The sequence below is a fragment of the Eleutherodactylus coqui genome, chromosome 9 (genome assembly GCF_035609145.1).
Source record: "Eleutherodactylus coqui strain aEleCoq1 chromosome 9, aEleCoq1.hap1, whole genome shotgun sequence".
NCBI lineage: Eukaryota > Metazoa > Chordata > Amphibia > Anura > Eleutherodactylidae > Eleutherodactylus > Eleutherodactylus coqui.
Genome location: NC_089845.1, coordinates 170,504,109 through 170,527,667, shown reverse-complemented (window position 1 = coordinate 170,527,667; position 23,559 = coordinate 170,504,109).

The window sequence follows — 23,559 nt, the reverse complement described above, 5'->3', positions numbered from 1 at the left end:
ATAGATAGATAGGAGATAGATAGATAGATAGATGATAGATAGATAGATGATAGATAGATAGGAGATAGATAGATAGATAGATAGATAGATAGATGATAGATAGATAGGAGATAGATAGGAGATAGATGGATAGATGATAGATAGATAGGAGATAGATAGATAGATAGATAGATGATAGATAGATAGATAGGAGATAGATAGATAGATAGATAGATGATAGATAGATAGATGATAGATAGATAGGAGATAGATAGATAGATAGATAGATAGATAGATGATAGATAGATAGGAGATAGATAGGAGATAGATGGATAGATGATAGATAGATAGGAGATAGATAGATAGATAGATAGATAGATGATAGATAGATAGATAGGAGATAGATAGATAGATAGATAGATAGATAGATGATAGATAGATAGATAGATAGATGATAGATAGATAGATAGATAGATAGATGATAGATTGATAGATAGATAGATAGATGATAGATAGATAGGAGATAGATAGATAGATAGATAGATAGATAGATAGATAGGAGATAGATAGATAGATAGATAGATAGATAGATAGATAGATAGATAGATAGATAGATAGATAGATAGATAGATAGATAGGAGATAGATAGATGATAGATAGGAGATAGATAGATAGATATGTAATATATATCCTTTGCAACCCCTTAGGGTCTACCTATTGCATTTCTCACTCTGGAGGACTCAGCTTGTCCGGATTTAATGGACGGCCCTCATGTACTTCCACCAGTCTATCTAATGTTTAATTTGCAGAATTCCAAGCCTCACAGCATTGCTAAAGCCCGAGATGTAATGTTTCTCCTTGTGGAGAGTACCACAAACGTCTATGGAGTCTTGTAGGCCATGCAATGCTCCCTGGGAAAAATCTATGTAAAAGAGTGATGGAATAACTGTCTGCAGTGCCACCTATTGTGATATAGCTATGAATGACTATCCAACCTCTCATCAGACCTTGTAACATGACTAGAGATGTGACCCAAACTCACCCCAGCCTACTGTGCACTGAGGGGCAAGACCCCCGAAACAGCTGCACATGGGTAAACTGGTTGGGCTCACATTGAGGCATTAGGTAGCTAGCTTCCAGTGGGTGGCGCTGTGGAGGATCATTATTTCATCAATCATTTGCATAGCATTGCCAATGCAAAGAAACCTTGGTGTGTTTGGCAGCAGGTATAAGGGAAGAGTCTGGGGCCATTTTTAGGGTAAAGGGTGTATGTTGGCGCTGCTCGGTCCCTCTCAGTCGGCGCTGTGATGTCACATACTAAGCAGATATTTTCACACTTTTTTCCGTCTTTCCCCAGCAGAATGTAGCATTTCCTCTGCTCTTCTATGGAGCTGAAGTCTGGGCTGCAGTCAGGAAGTGTCTGCCACAGCAGGGAGAGGGCCTCATCCTCCGGAGCCTCTGGTCACATCGCTGGCACCCGCAGTCCTGCCCGGGTGGTTGGGACCCAACTGCTCATCCATCTTTCTCCTAGTCAGTGCTGGGAGAAATCCACAGATCAATAGTGCCCTCTTGTGACCTCCGTGCTAACTGCAGGATCCACTCACAAATTTGGCTCCACTTAGTTTTCATGTATTTCCCTGGCAAACTATTTGGGATTTTGATTTTTAACCCCTTCACAACCACAACACAGCATATTGAGATCAGCAGACTTTTGCATTTAAGCAGCCCTGTCTCAAACTCCCCTTCAGACGCAACATGAGCGGCGATGTCAACCTGGGAGAGCCCTCCACAGCATGACACTCGAGCTCGAGAAACGGGACTGGCCTTTCTAAAGCATGACTTGTATGAAGGGACGTATTTAATGGATTCATATCCTTTATATCAATATCAGACCCCTGAATACACTGAACATTTATTAAAGCCCCGGGCCTCTGGGGATCAGTGCTTCCCTGTATGGCAATGACCCCCGTGACAGCGTACAGTAGGGAATACGTGGTACTACTTCTATGTATGGTTATAAGTAGAGATGAGCGAGCATTGCTCTTCTCGAGTAACTGCTTACTGGTCCGAGCAGGCTCGGGGGAGGCGGAGGATGGCAGCCGTTAGGGGGGGGGGGGGGGGGGCGCTTTATCCGAGCGTGCTCGCTCATCTCTTGTTATAAGTCTAGTATTTTCATGTCTCCGCTCTCAACCAACAAGAAACCAGCAGAATTCTGTTTGCCTTTCTATAAGATCAGCCAATTAAACATCTCTTAATTAAAAAGTGATACAAAATACATAAAGAGATACATTTCTGCAATAATTTGTGACTTTTTGCAAATTTTCTCAACAGTTTGTGGGTATAAATAGAAGGGGTGTGGCCTGCATGACCGTCTCATAGCGCTGAAGACACGAACAGACTTCTATGATCTCGTCTTCAGCCGTAATTATAATAATAATCGTTATTTATATAGCGCCAACATATTCCACAGCGCTTACAACCTGGTTACATGTAGTAATCAATTGATATAAGCCACAGGGGTGCGGGGGTCCTGTGAGCCTACATACAACAGATTATAGGGGCGCAGGTGAGCCTACATACAACAGATTATAGGGGCGCAGGTGAGCCTACATACAACAGATTATAGGGGTGCGGGGGTCCTGTGAGCCTACATACAACAGATTATAGGGGTGCGGGGGCAGGTGAGCCTACATACCACAGATTATAGGGGTGCGGGGGCAGGTGAGCCTACATACCACAGATTATAGGGGTGCGGGGGCAGGTGAGCCTACATACCACAGATTATAGGAGTGCGACGGCAGGTGTGCCTACATACCACAGATTATAGGGGTGCGGCGGCAGGTGAGCCTACATACCACAGATTATAGGGGTGCGGGGGCAGGTGAGCCTACATACCACAGATTATAGGGGTGCGGCGGCAGGTGAGCCTACATACCACAGATTATAGGGGTGCGGGGGCAGGTGAGCCTACATACCACAGATTATAGGGGTGCGGGGGCAGGTGAGCCTACATACCACAGATTATAGGAGTGCGGGGGCAGGTGAGCCTACATACAACAGATAATAGGGGTCCGGGGGCAGGTGAGCCTACATACAACAGATTATAGGGGCGCAGGTGAGCCTACATACAACAGATTATAGGGGCGCAGGTGAGCCTACATACAACAGATAATAGGGGTGCGGGGGCAGGTGAGCCTACATACCACAGATTATAGGGGTGCAGGTGACCCCACATACAACAGATTATAGGGGTGCAGGTGAGCCTACATACCACAGATAATAGGGGTGTGGGGGCAGGTGAGCCCACATACAACAGATTATAGGGGTGCAGGTGAGCCTACATACAACAGATTATAGGGGTGTGGGGGCAGGTGAGCCTACATACAACAGATTATAGGGGCGCAGGCGAGCCTACATACCACAGATTATAGGGGTGCAGGTGAGCCTACATACAACAGATTATAGGGGTGTGGGGGCAGGTGAGCCTACATACAACAGATTATAGGGGTGTGGGGGCAGGTGAGCCTACATACCACAGATTATAGGGGCGCAGGTGAGCCTACATACAACAGATAATAGGGGCGCAAGTTAGCCTACATACCACAGATTATAGGGGTGTGGGGGCAGGTGAGCCTACATACAACAGATTATAGGGGTGCAGGCGAGCCTACATACAACAGATAATAGGGGTCCGGCGGCAGGTGAGCCTACATACAACAGATTATAGGGGCGCAGGCGAGCCTACATACAACAGATTATAGGGGCGCAGGTGAGCCTACATACAACAGATTATAGGGGCGCAGGTGAGCCTACATACAACAGACTATAGGGGTGTGGGGGCAGGTGAGCCTCCATACAACAGATTATAGGGGCGCAGGTGAGCCTACATACAACAGATAATAGGGGTGTGGGGGCAGGCGAGCCTACATACAACAGATTATAGGGGCGCAGGTGAGCCTACATACAACAGATTATAGGGGTGTGGGGGCAGGTGAGCCTACATAGCACAGATTATAGGGGTGCAGGTGAGCCTACATACAACAGATAATAGGGGTGCGGGGGCAGGTGAGCCTACATACAACAGATTATAGGGGCGCAGGTGAGCCTACATACAACACATTATAGGGGCGCAGGTGAGCCTACATACCACAGATTATAGGGGTGCAAGTTAGCCTACATACCACAGATTATAGGGGCGCAGGTGAGCCTACATACAACAGATTATAGGGGTGCAGGTGAGCCTACATACAAGAGATTATAGGGGCGCAGGTGAGCCTACATAGCACAGATTATAGGGGCACAGATGAGCCTACATACCACAGATTATAGGGGTGCAGGTGAGCCTACATACAACAGATGATAGGGGTGCAGGTGAGCCTACATACAAGAGATTATAGGGGCGCAGGTGAGCCTACATAGCACAGATTATAGGGGCGCAGATGAGCCTACATACAACAGATTATAGGGGCGCAGGGGAGCCTACATACAACAGATTATAGGGGCGCAGGTGAGCCTACATACAACAGATTATAGGGGCGCAGGTGAGCCTACATACAACAGATTATAGGGGTGTGGGCGCAGGTGAGCCTACATACAACAGATAATAGGGGTGCGGGGGCAGGTGAGCCTACATACCACAGATTATAGGGGCGCAGGTGAGCCTACATACCACAGATTATAGGGGCGCAGGTGAGCACTGCAGCTCCTTCATTTCAGTGATTAGTGGGGTCTCAGCATGCGGAACCCACAACACTTCAAAGGTCTTGCAAAAGTGCAGCTACTCTTTAACAATTTCCGCATTGATGCAATGCTGAGTGTGACCACCAGGGGGCAGCGCTGTCGCCTTTTGTTCGCAGGATACAAAATCTTATTTTAATGTTGCACTTCTTTCAAGTAACATTTAGCTTCCATAATGTGTCAGGAGCATATGGGAGATAAATGAGATCAAACAGCACTTAATCATTGTAATCGGCGCCGCTTCTCTTTCCGCGCAGCGAGCAGCAGTTGTTTTTGAAGTGTGTTTACAGCGTTAATAGGAGGAAATGCAGGCGGCGGCAGAAACATTTGTCATCGTTTAGTGTGGAGGCTTCATGAATCAGCACTTCAATAATGGAATGACCTCATAGCAAGGAGGCGCAAATCTGCTCCTCCGATGCGTTTAGAAGGAGGCTTCAGGGGGATTGGAGACCTTCTTATACAATCTATGGGGGTCTGCGAGGTTGGATGATCCCCCCGCCCCACCATTACTGATTTAACAGTCAGTCCACTCCAGATATCGGCTTTCCAGACATTTTGGGGCATATTTGCTAGAACTGCGGTACAAACGCCGCTGTAAGCGCACTGCTCCGGTGTTCCTGCCCCACTGGGCTTGCAGCTCTTATACATTTATGGGGTCTGGCGGCACCAGAGGGAAACCTTTGCCTACGCTTGCGTGGAGTATGCGCTGCGGTGAGCCTGGCACCGGCTCAGGACAGACACAGCCCCTGGGAGGCGGACGGGTGAGTGGTGGTCCGGGCAGGTTCTCAGTGGGCGTCAGCGGCCCCTCCTGGGGATCTATCAGCCATGGGCACAGGCCTGCTCCAACGGTGGTAAGTGGCCAGCGGACGGCATAGTGCTGCAGCAGTTACCCATGCTGCGCTTACAGAAACCTGAGAACTGATGCAAGGAGAACGGGCACAGCCGCTGCCAACATAAAAGCAACGCCCTAGAAGTAAAAATAACTCGTAACTTTTTTAGGCCAGATTAGGACGGCTGAGAAAATCGTGCGAGTTTTGTGCAATTTGAGACGCACAAATCTCGCACGAATGTGAACCCCATTGGATGGAGTCATAGAGATGAGCGACTATTTCTCGCATCACATTGGAAACCAATTGCACATGTCCTATCTTTGGACATGCTCTTGCGTCACCCATTATTTTCAATGGGGCTGGGTAAGCATTGCAGCGCGTGCCAGGTGTGCGCCAGGTGTGCGCCAGGTGTGCGGAAGTGCGATGCGAGGCTTCCCATTGAAAACAATAGGAAACACTGCACAATTCTCCACGGGGGCCGTTAGCTGCCCGCGGAGGATCACAGCTCCCCCAAAGTGATGCAATGCGGTTTTAACACAAAAACGCCTCACAACGGGGATCTCGCATGCTGGTGCGCATGACATCAGCCGAGATCCACAGCCTGACATCGCACTCGCCTCTGGGAGATTATCCTTATTGGATCAGCACAATTACTGCAACACCAAGTTTAGGGCTTATTTACACGAGCGTATATCAGTTGGTGTTTTCACGGCCGGCCGGTATACGCTTCCATCTGAGCAGGCCCCCCTTCCCTCCCCACACCGGCTCTCTACCTCTCTCCTCCAGTCCGGCGTTTGCAATGGGAGGGGGCGGGGCGCAGCTAAATAAGCCCCAAGCCTGTGACAGTTGCTATTGATAGTGGCATATAATGTAATGCTCTGCGTAGTAATGTAGAGACCTGCTAAAAAGAGGACGCTCTGAAGTAGCCATTAGAATGTATTTGCGGGCCTTTTTGCGCAGCGAGTAGAAGCATTAATGTTAGTCCGTCCTTTCACATGAATGATTTTTTTAGTGAAAAAAAAGGACCTGCAGAGCAAAGAAATCTATGGGAGGAGCCCAAAACACTGCGCAAAACACTGCGCAAAACACTGCACAAGACACTGCGTAAAACACTGCGCAAGACACTGCATAAAACACTGCGCAAAAAACTGCACAAGACACTGCATAAAACACTGCGCAAAAAACTGCACAAGACATTGCGTAAAACACTGCACAAGACACTGCGTAAAACACTGCACAAGACACTGCGTAAAACACTGCACAGGACACTGCATAAAACACTGCGCAAAACACTGCACAAGACACTGCGTAAAACACTGTACAAGACACTGTGTAAAACACTGCACAATACACTGCATAAAACACTGCACAAGACACTGTGTAAAACACTGCGCAAGACACTGTGTAAAACACTGCACAGGGCACTGCACAAGACACTGCGTAAAACACTGCACAAGACACTGCGTAAAACACTGCACCAGACACTGCGTAAAACACTGTGCAAAACACTGCACAAGACATTGCGTAAAACACTGCGCAAGACACTGCATAAAACACTGCACAAGACATTGCGTAAAACACTGCGCAAGACACTGCGTCAGACACTGCGTAAAACACTGCACAAGACACTGCGCAAAACACTGCGCAAGACACTGCGTAAAAAACGGCACAAGACACTGCGTAAAACACTGCACAGGGCACTGCGTAAAACACTGCACAAGACACTGCGTAAAAAACGGCACAAGACACTGCGTAAAAAACGGCACAAGACACTGCGCAAAACACTGCACAAGACACTGCGTAAAACACTGCACAAGACACTGCGTAAAAAAACGGCTCAAGACACTGCGTAAAACACTGCACAGGGCACTGCGTAAAACACTGCACAAGACACTGCGCAAAACACTGCACCAGACACTGCGTAAAACACTGCACAGGGCACTGCGTAAAACACTGCACAAGACACTGCGCAAAACACTGCACAAGACACTGCGTAAAACACTGCACAAGACACTGCGCAAAACACTGCACAGGACACTGCATAAACCACTGCGCAAAACACTGCACAAGACACTGCGTAAAACACTGCGCAAGACACTGTGTAAAACACTGCATAAAACACTGCGCAAGACGCTGTGCAAAACACTGCACAAGACTGCATAAAACCGCAGGGAGGAGAACGCACCAAGACCATTATTAAATCAGGGTGGGAGTGTGTAGCACACGCATGTATGCGCAAAAGCCTACAGTGCGATGCAAATCAACCGCGTCACTGTGTAAGTACATTGCGCCGAGGCCAGCTTATTTGTAAAGTGTATTCGTGTGGGGAAGCCCCAATGCGTGGTTGTGTGTAAAGTGTGGTTGTGTTTGAGGGATTCTTCCCACGACCGTATTTGCGCATATTTTTGTGTGCCTAAAGCACCCGCAGCCGGTCTCATGAGCGAGTCTTGTGTGCGCAGAAAATAGCAGGATCTGCTCTCTCTTTCTGCGGATTGCACAGCAAAGACCCCCATAGAAGTCTATGGGAAGTGCGCAAATATGCTGCGAAATTCCACAAAAACAGAGCACATCTGGACCTCATTAGGCTAAATAGTCTTTTAATCCACGGGAGGGGTGTGTCGTGCGTGAGCTGGCCCTACGTGCGCACAAATTATAGTCCTAAGCGCAGACACACGCGCCAACGAACCTCATCGACTTTGTTCATGCTGCAATACGTTGCGCTGACAGCCGCGACAGACGAGCGTGTTTTTGCACTTTATTGTGTGCAGGAAAATCTCAACACAAATGATGGCCAATTAAACCCATTCATGTCAGGGGGTTCATTCTGGCTTCTTTTTTTTTTTTTTGCACCTGTTTTTGTGGGTGCAAAATCCAGTCCCAAGCTTAATTAGCAGTGAAATTGCCCATTCACACCAATCGGAGCTGCATGTCACTGCTTCGGGAGGAGAGAGAGAGATGAAAGAAAGCCCCACAGGGCTTTCCTACAACACTGGGGACTCCCTTTATCTCAGCAGGAAGAGAGGGATTCCCCTGCAGGAGAGCTGGAGGGATATCCCAGCTGCAAAGAAATTCCTACATTTCCCCTGCAGATAAATTCCTCTCTTCCTGCTGTTGGGAAATCCCTCCAGCTGTCTGGAGATGAAGGGAGTCCCCCGGGGAATCCCTTAATCTTGTTCTCTCTCCCCACTGCAGGGAAATCCCTCCAGCCCTGCGGAGATGAAGGGAACCTCCGGGGAGTCCTTCATCCCTGCAGGGACTAACAGGAGCTTAAGGTAGGACATTTAAAATGTGCTTCTGGGTTTAGCGGCATGGCAGCACTCACTCCTGTAGTGGCCCACAACACCATCCTGGTCCCCTCCATAAATGTCATACATGTTTGTCCTATGTAGATGCACTGTGCAAAGCTTGTCCTGTCATATCCAGTGTATGTGTTGCACAGCTGCGGCGCTTGAGAGGTTAACAGTAATAAAATAGGAGTGATTGAGAGCGGGAAGAGGAGTTCTATCTTCAATCTGTGAGTACCTTCTTGTTCAAGAACCCAAGAGAGTGCTAACACAGAGCCACATGGAAGCACCTTCAGCTTCCATGTAGGTGAAGATGGAGGAGGAGGAGCGGCATTCTGCACCTTTTGGAGAGTGAATGTAAATGAAGTTCCACCATCAGAAAGAGAGAGCCCTATGTTTATCCTGCACAGGTACCAGTTCACACTACAGGCTTTTCCTGTGCGGCTGTCTGAAGTCAGGATCGCCCTACAGAGGTACGCGACTAAATTACACCCACGCGTCTGCCGTATGGGGTGTTTATTGTTTAACCCTTCCTGTCAATAATTGTCTGCTGGAGTGTCTGTGGAGCGACCCCAACCCCCTTCCTCTTCTGGAGTGCTCTCAGTCCACAAGCGGTGCCATACAGATAATGTGGACTGTAGGACCGTGTTCATCCTGTGTATCCTCCCGACCTCTGAGCTCTGGCCTACTAACATTTAAAGTATTTTATTTTTTTGTAAATCAAATTTTTATTGAGGTTTTTGATAATGCAGGGGTTTCTCCCCTAGTAGGAGATAGCACAACAATTAGCAGGTATCATCATTTTGCTCTAATATCTGTGTATCTCAAGCAGCAGGCTAAATAAATGTATTCAATAATCATTATTGTATCAACTCCTATGCTTAAACCTTAGAAATTGGCAATTATATCGAATTGGAGGAGAGCGGGAGGATGAGTCAAAGGTAAGAGGGGGAGGGAAGAAGGGAAGGAGGGTGGGATGCTCTGAGGGAATATAAGTGGAGTCGGGCCCAAGACCGAGACTAAGCCCGCCCTAATTATAGGGCTTAAGACTTAGCCGCGTCGGGTAGGATATGCACCAAGTCTGGTCCTGCGCCGCTGCTCCACTCCCACTACTGTCAAAATCAGCACTCATTATCCGCTGTCAATGTCCGGGGTCCAAGCCATCAAAGGTCAGCACCACGTGACAAAGGAGGCAGGTAATAGAGTTCACCTGTTTACTAGGTGTATATTTTATCCCAGTTTTCTCCACGGGTCTCAGGTTTTCACAAAATCCTCGTGTGTGCCCTTGCTCCAACTAGATAATTCTTCCAAATTGCATATTGAATCTACTTTTGCTTTCCATTGTGCTAGTGTAGGGGGGTCTTTTTGAAGCCACATATAAGGGGTCAGGGCTTTTGCTGCATCTAGGAGGAAGGCAACTCGCTTATCTTTGATGGGGTGGAAGTTTGGGGATGGCTTCCAAAGGAAGAGCATCTCCACAGAAATTGTCAACCCTGTTTTGAGTGAGCGTAGGACCTTTTCCACACCCTTCCAGAAGGTGGTGATAGCGGGACATTCCCACCAGACATGTTTAAATGAGCCCTCGTCGGCGTTACATCTCCAACATCTGTTGTGTGGGGCGAGTTTATATGAGAAGACCCATTGAGGGGTTTTATAACACCTTACTAGGAGTTCGTGTGGCTTTCTTGTAAGAGGCTACATGGAGATAAGCCGAACGCCGTTTGTAGGATTGATCTAGTGTCTGCTGAGGATAGAGATATGTTTAGTTCCCTTTCCCATGAGCTAAGGAAGTTGGTTTGTAATCCTTGGGAGGAGATATGTAGTTTTCGTGAATAAAGGAGATCGTTTTATGTCTAGAGGAGCTCTCCAATAATGTGTGGTAGGTCTGGTGGACTTGTATTTCCCCCGGAAGCTTTCGAAGACTTATGATGACATGAGCTCTTTTGTAGGAAGGACAAAGATGTCTGGGGGATTAATAATTGTATGACGTGTGAAGCTTTCTTATGGGCTTGCGCTTGTAAGTCCATTACCAGAAGGTCGTGGAATTTTTCCCATAAGCTTCTGATTGATGTCCGTGGGAATATTTAAATATTTATAGGCTAATCTTAGCGGAGCGACTGGTGATGGCTCTGGGGCCAGTGAAGTTTTCAATTTGTCCCAGGTCTCACAGGGACCCCAAATGAGTAGGTTAAAGTTCTTGGATCTGTAGGCAGATTTGCAGGGGAACCACAGGTCTTCCATGAGGGAGTCTCCATGGGCGCATATTGCTGGAGGTAATAACATTTAATCTTTTGTCGGATGAGCTAATTCCATCCAATATTGGATTTGGATAGCTTGGTAGAAGTCGTGGACACATGGCAGTCCAATCCACCCCTCCTCTCGTCTTCTGATCAGAAGTCTGTACGCTAGGTGAGGTCTCTTCTGTCTTCACACAAAATTTGAAAATGCCGCACGTAGGGCTCTGAAAAAGGTCTGAGGCAGGGAGATCGGGAGCACTCGGAGTTTATATAGAATTATAGGGAGAATATATGATTTTATTATATTTTTTCTGCCAAACCAGGAAATGAAAGGGATGTCGTAAGATTGCAGGAGACTTCTAACTGGTACTAATTGTGGTTGGAAGTTATTGTTATACAGGTCCTCTGCTCTCTGCTCGGCGCCGCAGGGACAGAGATATTGAGGATGGTTGATTTGGAGAAATTAATTTTAAAGTTTGATAAGTCGCCAAAGGATTTTATAAGTGACACTAGATTGGGTATTCCTTTCTCCGGGTCTGAGATTATGAACATAATATCGTCTGCAAACGCTGCTGTTGTTAGAATGTTGGACCCAAACTTGAGACCACTTATACCTGGGTTTAATCTGACCCCTTGAAGGAGGGGTTCCATGGCTAGGATGAACAGGGTAGGTGACAGTGGGCAGCCCTGGCGTGTGCCATCTCGGATGTTAAAGGCTGGAGATAGGATGTTGTTAATCTTCAGTCTAGTGTATGGTTCTGGATATAATGAGAATATTGCAGAGATAAATATGGGAGGAAAGTTAAACTGGGCTAGGACTCCTTCCATGTAAAGCCAGTCCACCCGGTCAAATGCCTTTTCGGCATCAGTTCCAACTAATGCAATGGGTATATTGTTGTTTTGGGTGTATCTTATGGCATGTAATAGTCTGAGGTAATTGTCTTTCCCTTCTCTTCCCTTTATGATCCCTGCTTGTTCCCTGTCTATCCAAGAGGGGGTCAGGTTCTCTAATCGATTAACGAGAAGATTTGCCCAAAACTTAAAGTAAAGATTGATTAGAGATATAGGCCTATAGCTGCTGCATAGCTCAGGGTTTTTACCCTCTTTACGTATCAGGGTGATGTGGGCCTCTTGGGCTTGTTTAGGTGGTGTGTTACCTGACATTAGTGTGTTAAATAGGTCTTTCAGTTTTGGGGCCCAAATTGCTCTGAAAGTCTTATAGTAGCTAATAGATAGGCCATCCGGCCCGGGCGTTTGCCAGCTGGGCAAGCTGTTATAATGTCCTCCACCTCTTGTAGGGACACTGGTTCTAATAATAAGTGTGTTGCGTTGTCATCTAGTTTTGGAAGATTAAAGGGGTTGTCCCGAGCCAAAACCTCAACATTTTCAATTAGCCCATTCCCCCTGTCACCCCCCGGCATAAAGCAGCCCTTTAAAGCGGTTATAAAGCGCTTCCTACTTACTGTTTAGAAGAAATAATAACTTATAAAGTTCTTCATCTAAGATGGCGCCTGTGATGTCCCAGGGTGCACCGCGCTTCCAGGAGGCTTTCATGCGCGCTCCCGAGACGCCGGTCACATGTAATGAATGAAACGCTGATCCAGCCACCCCATTGGCTGGTCGGCAGAACGCATCACAGCGGGAGGTGGAGTCTGCCGGAGAATACAGCAAACAGCTGTTTCTCCCTTCTCTTGACCACACAGACGAGCTGTATCGCGCGGGCACGCTGGAGCGGCTCGTTCACAGCGGGGAGAGTACAGACTGCGCAAGCGCGTCTAAAACAGACTGCTGAGGAAGAAATTAGACGGCACCATGGCGACGGGGACGCAGAGACAGCGCGAGGACGGAGACAAGTGAGTGAATAACTTCTGTATGGCTCATAATTAATGCACGATGTATATTACAAAGTGCATTAATATGGCCATACAGAAGTGTATAGACCCACTTGCTTTCTCAGGACAACCCCTTTAAGGGTTTTTAGGAATGAGTCTATTTGTTCCCTATTGTTGTTCTGTGGCCTAGAAGAGTCTTGACCCTTTAGGTTGTAAAGATTCACATAGAATTGTTGGAAGGCTTCGGGTATCTCCTGGGACGAGTTAAATAATTTGCCAGATTGGTCTTTTATAGAGATGAGCGAACACCAAAATGCTCGGGTGCTCGTTACCCGGGACAAACTTTTCGCGATGCTCGAGGGTTCATTTCGAGTAACGAACCCCATTGAAGTCAATGGGCGACCCAAGCATTTTTGTATTTCGCCGATGCTCGCTAAGGTTTTCATTTGTGAAAATCTGGGCAATTCAAGAAAGTGATGGAAACGACACAGCAACGGATAGGGCAGGCGAGGGGCTACATGTTGGGCTGCATCTCAAGTTCCCAGGTCCCACTATTAAGCCACAATAACGGCAAGAGTGCCCCCCCCCCCACTGTCAGCATAAAGATCGTTCTCCTCTGCCACAGCTGTAACAGCTGTGACAGAGAAGAACGATGTTAGCCCATTGAATTCAATGGAGCCAGCAATACAGCAGGTTCCACTGAAAGCAATGGGCTGCCGGCGATCGCGGGATGAATTGTCGGGAAGGGGTTAAATATATAATCCCTTCCCTGCAATTCATCCAGAAATGTGTTACAATAAAAATATATACCGGCGTATAAGGCGACCCCCCAACTGTCACCTTATATGCCGGGAATACAGTGGAGCAAAGAATAAAAATCATTACTCACTTCTTCTGACGTTCTGCGCCGCTCCTGCAGGCTGTCGCTCCCTCCTGGTCCATGGCAGAGTATTGCTTTCTGGAGGCAGGGCTTGAAATCCCTGCCTCCAGAAACACAGCCAATCACAGCCATTCAATGACATCATTGTCATTGGCTGTGATTGGCTGAAGGCACGTGTGTTTCTGGAGGCGGGGATTTAAAGCCCTGCGTCCAGAAAGCAATGGTCTGCCGGGGACCAGGAGGGAGCGACAGCCTGCAGCAGCGGCGCAGAACACCAGGAAGGAGTGACCGCCTGCAGGAGCGCCGCAGAACGTCAGAAGAAGTGAGTAATGCTTTTTATTCTTTGCTCCACTGTATTCCCGGCGTATAAGGTGACAGTTGGGGGGTCGTCTTATACGCCCCGTCGCCTTATACGCCGCTATATATTTTTATTGTAACACATTTCTGGATGAATTGCAGGGAAGGGATTATATATTTAACCCCTTCCCGACAATTCATCCTGCGATCGCCGGCAGCCCATTGCTTTCAGTGGAACCTGCTGTATTGCCGGCTCCATTGAATTCAATGGGAAAACATCGTTCTTCTCTGCCACAGCTGTTACAGCTGTGGCAGAGAAGAATGATTTGTCTTCTATATGTTCTCAATGGGGTCGGCGCTGCTGCCGCCGGCCCCATTGAGCGCATATAGAGAAGAGAACAGAAATCGCAGATCGCACATAGGTGCGATCTGCGATTTCTATGGCCTAAGAAGGACCGTTGGGGTTCTTGAAGCCTAAAATAACTCCTAACACTCTCCCTATAGCAGCTCTGGCATCAGCAGCACTTTCCCTGATCTCTGCCAGAATGCATCTGAGGCGAGCCGCGGGAGGGGCCGATTTATATACTTGGGTGACACCTGATCTCGCCAGCCACTCACTGCAGGGGGGTGGTATTGGGCTTGAACGTTGCAGGGGGAAGTTGTAATGCCTTCCCTGTCTTTCTATTGGCCAGAAAAGCGCGCAAATTTGTCAGGGAAGAAAATGAAAGTAACCCGAACATCGCGTGGTACTCGTTACGAGTAACGAGCATCTCGAACACCATAATACTCGAACGAGTATCAAGCTCATCTTTAGTCTTTAATTGATTTGATAGAGTTTCTGGTGCGAGATTGGTTTTTTTGAGGGGGGACATAAATCTACTCCCCTTGTTGCCATGTGCATAGGCTGAATGCTTTAGGTAAAGATGTTTTTGTTGTATCTGGATTCTAGTAGGCTTTTTAGTGATCGTCTCAGGTCTAATAGCTCATCTAGTTTACCTGTTGCTTGGAAGAGTTTTGAAATTCGCTCTAATTTTGCTATCTGTGAGAGTAGGTTGTCTATTTCAGCTTGTTGTTGTTTTTTTATTCTTGATCCCAGAGAGATCAGAAGGCCCCTCACATAGGCCTTATGTGCTTCCCACATCACAGGTAGCTTAGTGCGCCCATCGTTGCTGATCTGGAAGTATTCCTCCAGCATGTTGGAGAGGTTGAACCTCACAGGGAAAGGGTAACTAGCAGTTACCTTAACGTTCGTTGTTACTCGTGACGCCATTGTTCCATCCTCTTCTGTGAATCCTGTATTTGTAATAAATAGTCCACACAGGGATAACTTGCTGAACAAAACCGGGAACAGTCGGTAATGTCCGTTTTCTTAACTCCAACAAAGTAACAGTAAATCAGCACAGATTACACTCTTTGAAGGTAGTGTGACAGGGAGGCTTTCTCGGGGTAATCCAGACAATCCACAGTCCTAGTTATTTGTGTAATCTGGCTCCTGGCAACTCTCTTCCGCTCCTTCTCTCTACCGGTCAACACTCACGCTTTAGGTGTATTCCTGCTTTCTCTCTCTCAGTCACATAGCATACAACAAGATACATTTCACAGACATAAGCCAGAGATTAACTCATTCAGTGCTGCAAAGGTGCAATACACATCAAATGCATACCATAGTAGACACTGACATAGTGACCTAGTACTTCATCCTAGTCCCCTCCATAAATGTCATACATGTACATCTTATGTTGATGCATTGTGCAAACCTGTCTTGTTATTTCCAGTATGTGTGTTGCATAGCTGCGGCGCTTGATATCTTAATGTCTGCAAAAATCCAAACCCTGCATATAAATGTATCAAGTTATGTCATGTTATATGGTATGAGAAAGGATATAGATATGAGTGATGGTCAGTGGGAAAGAGGAGAGAGTCCATGTCTTCAGGAGTTTGGTGGGGCAGGAGGTACGGGCACATGTGGACACATTCAGTCCTCATGTGCTAAAGCAAGGATGAAAAGGAGAGACTTCCCTTTCTGTGTGTGATTGGATGTTAATGGAGTGAGCCCCAACAAAGAGAGAGAGAGAGAGTCAATAAGTCTAACTTGTTTCTACAAGGCCCAGTGCAGACATACTTTTTAGTTTATTATTTTCCTACATGGTCGTCTGAAGTCTGGATCACCATGTAGAGGTACACCCTTTTTGTCTGTCACACCCACGCATCTCTAAGGCTGGGTGGGGGTACTACGAGTCATTAATCTCTGTTCACACATGTGCATCTTTAAGTCTGGAAAAACCGTGTGGAGATACTGCAAGTTAATCATCTCTGAAGTGCGTTCATTTACCTGCACTGTGAAGTCTTTGATTGAACTGCCTTGTATTGTGTTACTCTTTATTCAAGTAAAGTTTTTACCGATGTCTGACAATTCCCAGAGACCTATAGTACTAAAGAACTGTCTGTGGCTACATTTCCTATCCACCGAGGGTCAAACTGGCTTATGCAAGAATGCTGGCATCACGCATGACAAGTGTCTCCCTGTCCATCAGTTTATTGGTCATCCCTATCCTAGGGGTGTCAAGGGTCGGGCCAGCACTACTTTGGCCTTGGCTGTGTGTGTGCCTCTCGGATCGAGCATGGTAAGTGCCACCATGGCAAGTCAGCACTCTACCCTCCCAGCTCCCCACGCTGCAGATACCTGAAGTCTGGCATCCCATAACAGGATCAATAGCTTTATGCCACAAAATAATGGACTGTGTTGGTGATACACATTTATGTTGGGACGACTCAAGATGGCGCCCAACCTACAATGCTCCTCTTTGCCTTACTCCCGCCAAAAAGACTCACGCCAAAGTCTTGTCATAAAAAAGGACTACGCCCTGGCAAGGCGCCAGGCACTACAGTTGACCCTGTGGCACCGCTTTCAGTGGATCAGGAGGCCGCAATGAAGGAAAGGCAGTGGCTGTACCTGGGACCGCTCCAGCCTGCTAGGATGAACTTTCCTGGACGCGAGTAGTGCTGATGGCAGGAGTGGACCGGCTTCTGTGCATAACCACTCGGCCAAATGTTTGCTTGCTGTAACTGAATAGAAACTGGAATTGAGGGCATCGGGTATGATGGCAGAAACCGCAGGGTCTCCATCTGCACAATTTTGTAATAGTTACATCGCTGAAAATCTGCAGAGATCATTGGAGGATTGTGACTTGGACATCCCCTCGGTGGAGAATCCTTAAGGCTCATTTATTCAAAAAAGGGAGGTCTTCAAGCAGGGGACCTCCCTAAGAAGAAAGTGCTTCTCTATAATATAAAAAAGAGGAAATTTATATATCCCATCCATATAAGGAGTACGGAACTATATACATTTTTTGTTTTGTTTGTTCTGGTAGATAGATAGATAGATAGATAGATAGATAGATAGATAGATAGATAGATAGATAGATAGATAATAGAATACTAGAATGGTAGAGTTGGAAGGGACCTCCAGGGTCATCGGGTCCGACCCCCGTGCTCAGTGCAGGATTCACTAAATCATCCCAGACAGATATTTGTCCAGCCTTTGTTTAAAGACTTCCATTGAAGAGGAACTCTCCACCTTCCGTGGCAACCTGTTCCACTCATTGATCCCCCTCACTGTCTGCTATCTAATCTGTGTCTCCTCCCTTTCAGTTTCATCCCATTGCTTCTGATCTTTCCTTGTGCAGATGAGAATAGGGCTGATCCCTCTGCAGTGTGACAGCCCTTCAGATATTTGTAGACCACTATTAAGTCTCGTCTCAGCCTTCTCTTCTGCTAAACATTCCCAGATCCTTTAACCGTTCCTCATAGGACATGATTTGCAGACCGCTCACCATCTTGGTAACTCTTCTCTGAACTTGCTCCAGTTTGTCTATGTCTTTTTTAAAGTGAGGTGCCCAGAACTGGACTCAGTATTCCTGATGAGGTCTGACTAAGGAAGAGTAGAGGGGGATAATGACCTCACATGATCTAGACTCCATGCTTCTGTTAATACATCCTAGAATTGTGTTTGCCTTTTTGGCTGCTGCATCGCATTGTTAACTCATGTTCAGTCTGTGATATACTAGTATATCCAGGTATTTTTCACATGTGCTGCTACTTAGCCCAATTCCTCCCATTCTGTATGTGATTTTTCTTGCCCAGATGTAGGACTTTGCACTTCTCCTAGTTAAATACCATTCTGTTAGTCGCCGCCCACTGTTCAAGCTTTTGTAGATCTTTTTGAACACTCTCTCTCTCTTCCCTAATGTTGGCTATCCCTCATAGCTTTGTGTCACCACATTTTCCTGATCAACCCAGTCGGTGATTCTGTCATAGAAGGAAATTAGATTCGTCTGGCATAACTTGTCTGTTACAAACCCATGCTGGCTCTGGTTAATTACTCCATTCCCATCCAAGTACTTGCATACATGCTGTTTAATAATTTGTTCAAAGATCTTTCCCGGTATACAAGTCAGGCTCACAGGCCTGTAGTTTCCTAGATCCACCTTCTTCCCGTTTTTGAAGATAGGGACAATATTTGCCCTTTTCCAATCTTCTTGGACTTCTCCTGTTCCCTGGGAATTCTCAAAGATTATGGCGAGTGGTTCAGCAATTACCTCCGCTGCTTCCTTTAGTATCCTTGGATGTAATTCATCTGGACCTTGAGACTTGGATTCATGTAAGTTAGCTAAGTGTTCCCTTACCATCTCTCTGCTGATAGATAACCTGCATTCTTTTATCCCCACAATAGCACAGGGTAGATCAGTTGATGTTCCATCTACTTTCTGAGAGAAAACAGATACAAAATAGGAATTTAAGAGTTCGTCCTTCTCAACAACATTCTTAAAGCTTTTACCCAAGCGTTTTTTAAGCGCTGCAATATTGCTACGTTTTTTACTGCAAATGTCAATGGGACTTTTTAATGTTAAAATTGCATCACACAAAAATTGCAGAAGCACAAACTTACGATTTTTGTGTGAAGCGCTTTTAACATTAGAAATGAGATATTCCCCCTCTTTCCATTTGATAAACATATTTGTCTTCATTTTTAACATGTGTGCAAGTTCTGTGTTCATCCATCCTGGTCTCCTTAAATACTTCCTATTCTTCCTTCTTTTAGGGATTGGTAACGATCGTGCTTTGAGAATCTCATTTCACAATATTTTCCAACCTTCTTGGACATTTTTGTCCTTAAGAACATTGTTACGTTATACTACCCTTGATACGCCAGCCCAGGTTGCCTTGGATCTACCCCACAACCCCTGTCCCTGGCTGCTTGCCTCCACACCTGGCTGAACCCAGGCGGGCAACTGGGCGGCAGTCCCTACTCTGACTTTGGACCGAGAAGGGACGCTGGCGTACCTGATGGAAGGGTAGAATACTGACAGAAAAGGCAGATGAAAAGCAACCAACATGAACAAACTAATCAGAACCGAGGCAGATGGTAGCAACAAGCTGATAGAGGCAGGAGACCTACAGAGGACGACAAGCTAGCACACTGATGAAAACCACTAACTGGCAGTGACTGCAAGTCACCTATAAACAAAAGCCTCCGCCGAGGGGCAGAGAGAGGGAGACAGCCCACTCCCAACAGATCATAATGAAATGGAGCTTGTGCATGGCAGCTGCACTCACCCACGCCCCCGGCAACCGGACAACAAGCCGGTGAGACGCGCCTCCCCCCAATGGGACCTCGCACACCGCCGCCTGGGAGGACCAGCAACCGCCGCATAGTAACATTACCCCCCCACACACTGACGGGGGACCTCCGGGACCCCGCCATCATGTCCAGGCTTATCCAGAAATAGACAAAAGGTTTCAATATTGACTTATGAAAAACCCTATGAACCCTCCATGTAGCTGGAAAATCAAGTTCATAAGCAAGCGGGTTTACTACACGCGTGATGACAAGGGACCTATGTAACGCCGCACCAGTTTCAAAGACGGAACCTTCAATTTGAGATTTCTAGAAGACAAATATACCTTCTGTCCCATGCTGTAAGTTTCAGATACTGACAGACTCCTTCCACTACGCAACTGCATACGAGCCCCCATTGCTTCCAGGTTCTTCTGTACTTCTCTCCATACCCGCTGTAGCGCATCTGTGGCGACATCAGCTGCAGGACAGGCAGATGGAGTAGAAATAGGAAGCGAGGATGCTGACCATATACGCAAAGGAATGAAGATACCCCAGTGGAAGAACAAGTACGGTTATTTAGCACAAACTCTGCCAACGGCAGGAACTCTGCCCACTGATGAGCCTTCCCGCTAGTAAACAACCATAAATATTGCACTAAATCGTGGTTCTTCCGCTCAGTCTGACCATTAGTTTGCGGGTGGAATACTGACGAGAAGGAAAGCGACGTTCCCAGGTTTCTACAGAACGCTCACCAAAATTGCGCAACAAACTGAACCCCGCGATCAGATACAATGTTCTAGGGAACCCCATGTAAATGAATAATTACTTTTACAAAAATCCTGGAAAACTCTATCGCAGAAGGTAACTTCTTTAACGCCACGGAATGTGCCATCTTTGAGAAACGGTCTACAACAACTTGGATAGTGGTGAACTTCTGAGACTCAGGTAGATCAGTGATAAAATCTACCGATAAATGCGACCACAGACGAGAAGGCACCGGTAACAGTCTCAGAGGCCCCTCCGGACGCCGATGACAACTTTTACTGCGTGCACAGACAGAGCATCCCTTAACAAAGTCAGGGATTTCCCGAGACATGCCTGGCCACTAGTAGTGTCTAGTGCAAAGATCCAGAGTCCCCTGAACCCCCGGATGGCCTGCGAGAACAGATGAGTGAGACTCTTCAATGACTCTGAGACACAAGGTCTCTGGCACAAGCCATCTGCACTGTGGCACCCCCGAGGGAGTGTCCTGCTGACAACTTTGTAGATAAGGAACTAGATCAGGTTCTGCAGCTGCCACCACCACCCCAGGTGCCAAGATATTCTCGGGAGACACTGTCTCATTTTCCGGCAAACCGAAACTCCCTGAGAGGGCATCCGCCTTCACGTTCTTCTTCCCTGGAATATATGTAATGACGAGGTTAAACCTCGTGAAAAACAACGCCCACCTGGCCTGACGAGCCGTGAGTCTCCTAGCATTAGCGAGATATACCAAGATTTTATGATCAGTATACATGGTAATGGGATGCCTTACCCCCTCAAGATGGTGACGCCACTCTGCCAGAGACCACTTAATCGCCAATAACTCACAATTACCCACGTCGTAGTTTTGTTCCGCCGATTTGAACTTCCGTGAGAATAACGCACATGGGCTATACCAAGATCTCCCACTGACTTCCTGAGACAATACAGCCCCTGCCACCACCTCAGACGCCTCAACCTCAATAAAGAACGGTCGCCACGCGTCAGGCTGTACAAGCACCGGGGCAGCAGTAAATGTCATTTTGAGACAACTGAGAGCCTCTAGGGCCTCTGGCGACCATCTTACCAAGTCGGCCCCCTTCTTGGTAAGATCGGTCAGGGGTTGAGCAATAAGGGAATAATTCTTAATGAATTTACAGTAAAAATTTGCGAAGCCTAAAAAATGCTGGAGAGCTTTCAGGTCATCCGGTCTGACCCATTGGGAGATTGCTGCCACTTTATCAGACTCCATTTGAATCTCCGTTGGAGAAATCATATAACTGAGAAAAGACACTTGTTTAATACCAAAAATGCATTTCTCCAACTTGACAAAAAGTTGGTATTCACGCAAATGGGTCAGAACCAGCCTCAGGTGCCGCACATGTGAGTCCCAGTCTGGGGAGTACAGCAGAATGTCATTGAGATATATGACCAAAAATACCCCCAGGAAGTTATGGAAGACCACGTTCAGAAATCCCTGGAACACAGCGAGGGCATTACAAAGTCCGAAGGGCACGACTAGACATTCAAAATGTCCGAACGAGGTGTTGAACTTCCACTCATCTCCCTCTCGGATGCAAATTAAATTGTAAGCCCCCCTTAAGTCCAATTTGGAAAACCAGTGGGCCCCTACCACCTGATTTAATAAGTCAGGAATCAGGGGCAAGGAGCACTGGTTCTTAACAGTAATTTTATTCAAAGCCCAATAGTCCACACAAAGCTTCTATGTCCCATCCTTCTTCTCTACAAAGAAGAGACCTGCCCCGGCAGGGGACGTGGACGGCCTAATATGACGTTTGGCCAGAGACTCTGAGATGTAGGACTTAAGGGCTTCGTGCTCACACCCAGACAAATCGAAAATGACTCCCTTAGGGATGGGACTTTCGGGGATCAAATCAACACCACAGTCCCACTCCCTATGGGGAGGCAAAGTCTCAGACAGTTTCTTGGAAAATACTTCCTGAAAATCAGACAAATACTCAGGAATAAGTATGGTATCTGCTGAACACATGGATATAGTAGCTAAGTGACTATGACAGGACAACCCCCAATGTGTCAATTCCCGAGTGGACCAATCAAATCGGGGATTGTGCAGTGCCAACCAGGGCATACCAAGCACTACATTAACAGACATCCTTTCCATTACCAAGAACGACAGATTCTCAGAATGAAGAACACCCACAGTGAACTGTAACATGGGAGTCCTCCATTGTACAACCCCTGCAGACAGAGGGGTAGAATCAATACTAGTGAAGCGTATGGGGATCTTTAACGCTGAGAATTCAGTCATTAGAGGTCTGACAAAACTTAAACTAATCAAATTGGCGGCAGCACCCGAATCAATAAAAGCTTGACCGGACCGAGTGAAATTCCGAAAGCCAATCTGACAAGGCACCAACAACTTAGTGAGTACCTGTGATCCTAGGCGATCCTCCCAAACATCGCCTAGACTAATGTTGTAGACACTTCTGAGAACAGGTCGCTACATGATATCCGGCTTTCCCATAATTGAGGCAGAGACGATGAGTCATCCGGAACCGTCACCGTTCCTCGGGACTTAGCTGGTCCACTTCCATAGGATCGGCACCGGAAGTTGGCATGGAAGAAGTGGGAGCAGGTTTGCTGGATTCCCTAGCTTTACGGGCCTGACGTTCCTCTTTTCTAGATCTCAGCCTCCTGTCAGCTTTGACCGCCAATTCCATCGCATCATTGAGTGTCATGGGAGCGGGATGCGAAATGAGTAGATCCTTGACAACATCAAAAAGACCCAACAAAAACACATCTTTAACAGCGCTATCGTTCCAAGAGGTGTCACCTGCATACAGTCTAAATTTAGTGCAATAGTCCTCTATCCACTGCTGCCCCTGACGTAGAGACATGAGATGAGAGACCGCCAACCCCGCACGGTCCGGCTCATTAAAAATACCTCCAAGTTCCCAAAAAAAGAAATCAGCTGACTGCAGGCAAGCCGAACTCTCGGGTAAGGAGTAGCCCCGTGTCTGGGGGGGACTCAGAAGTAAGGATATAATCAATCTGACTTTCTGGGATTCTGAGTCAGATGAGCGACGCCACATCCAAAAATACAATCTACATACCTGCTGAAAAACAAAAAAACTTGCTCC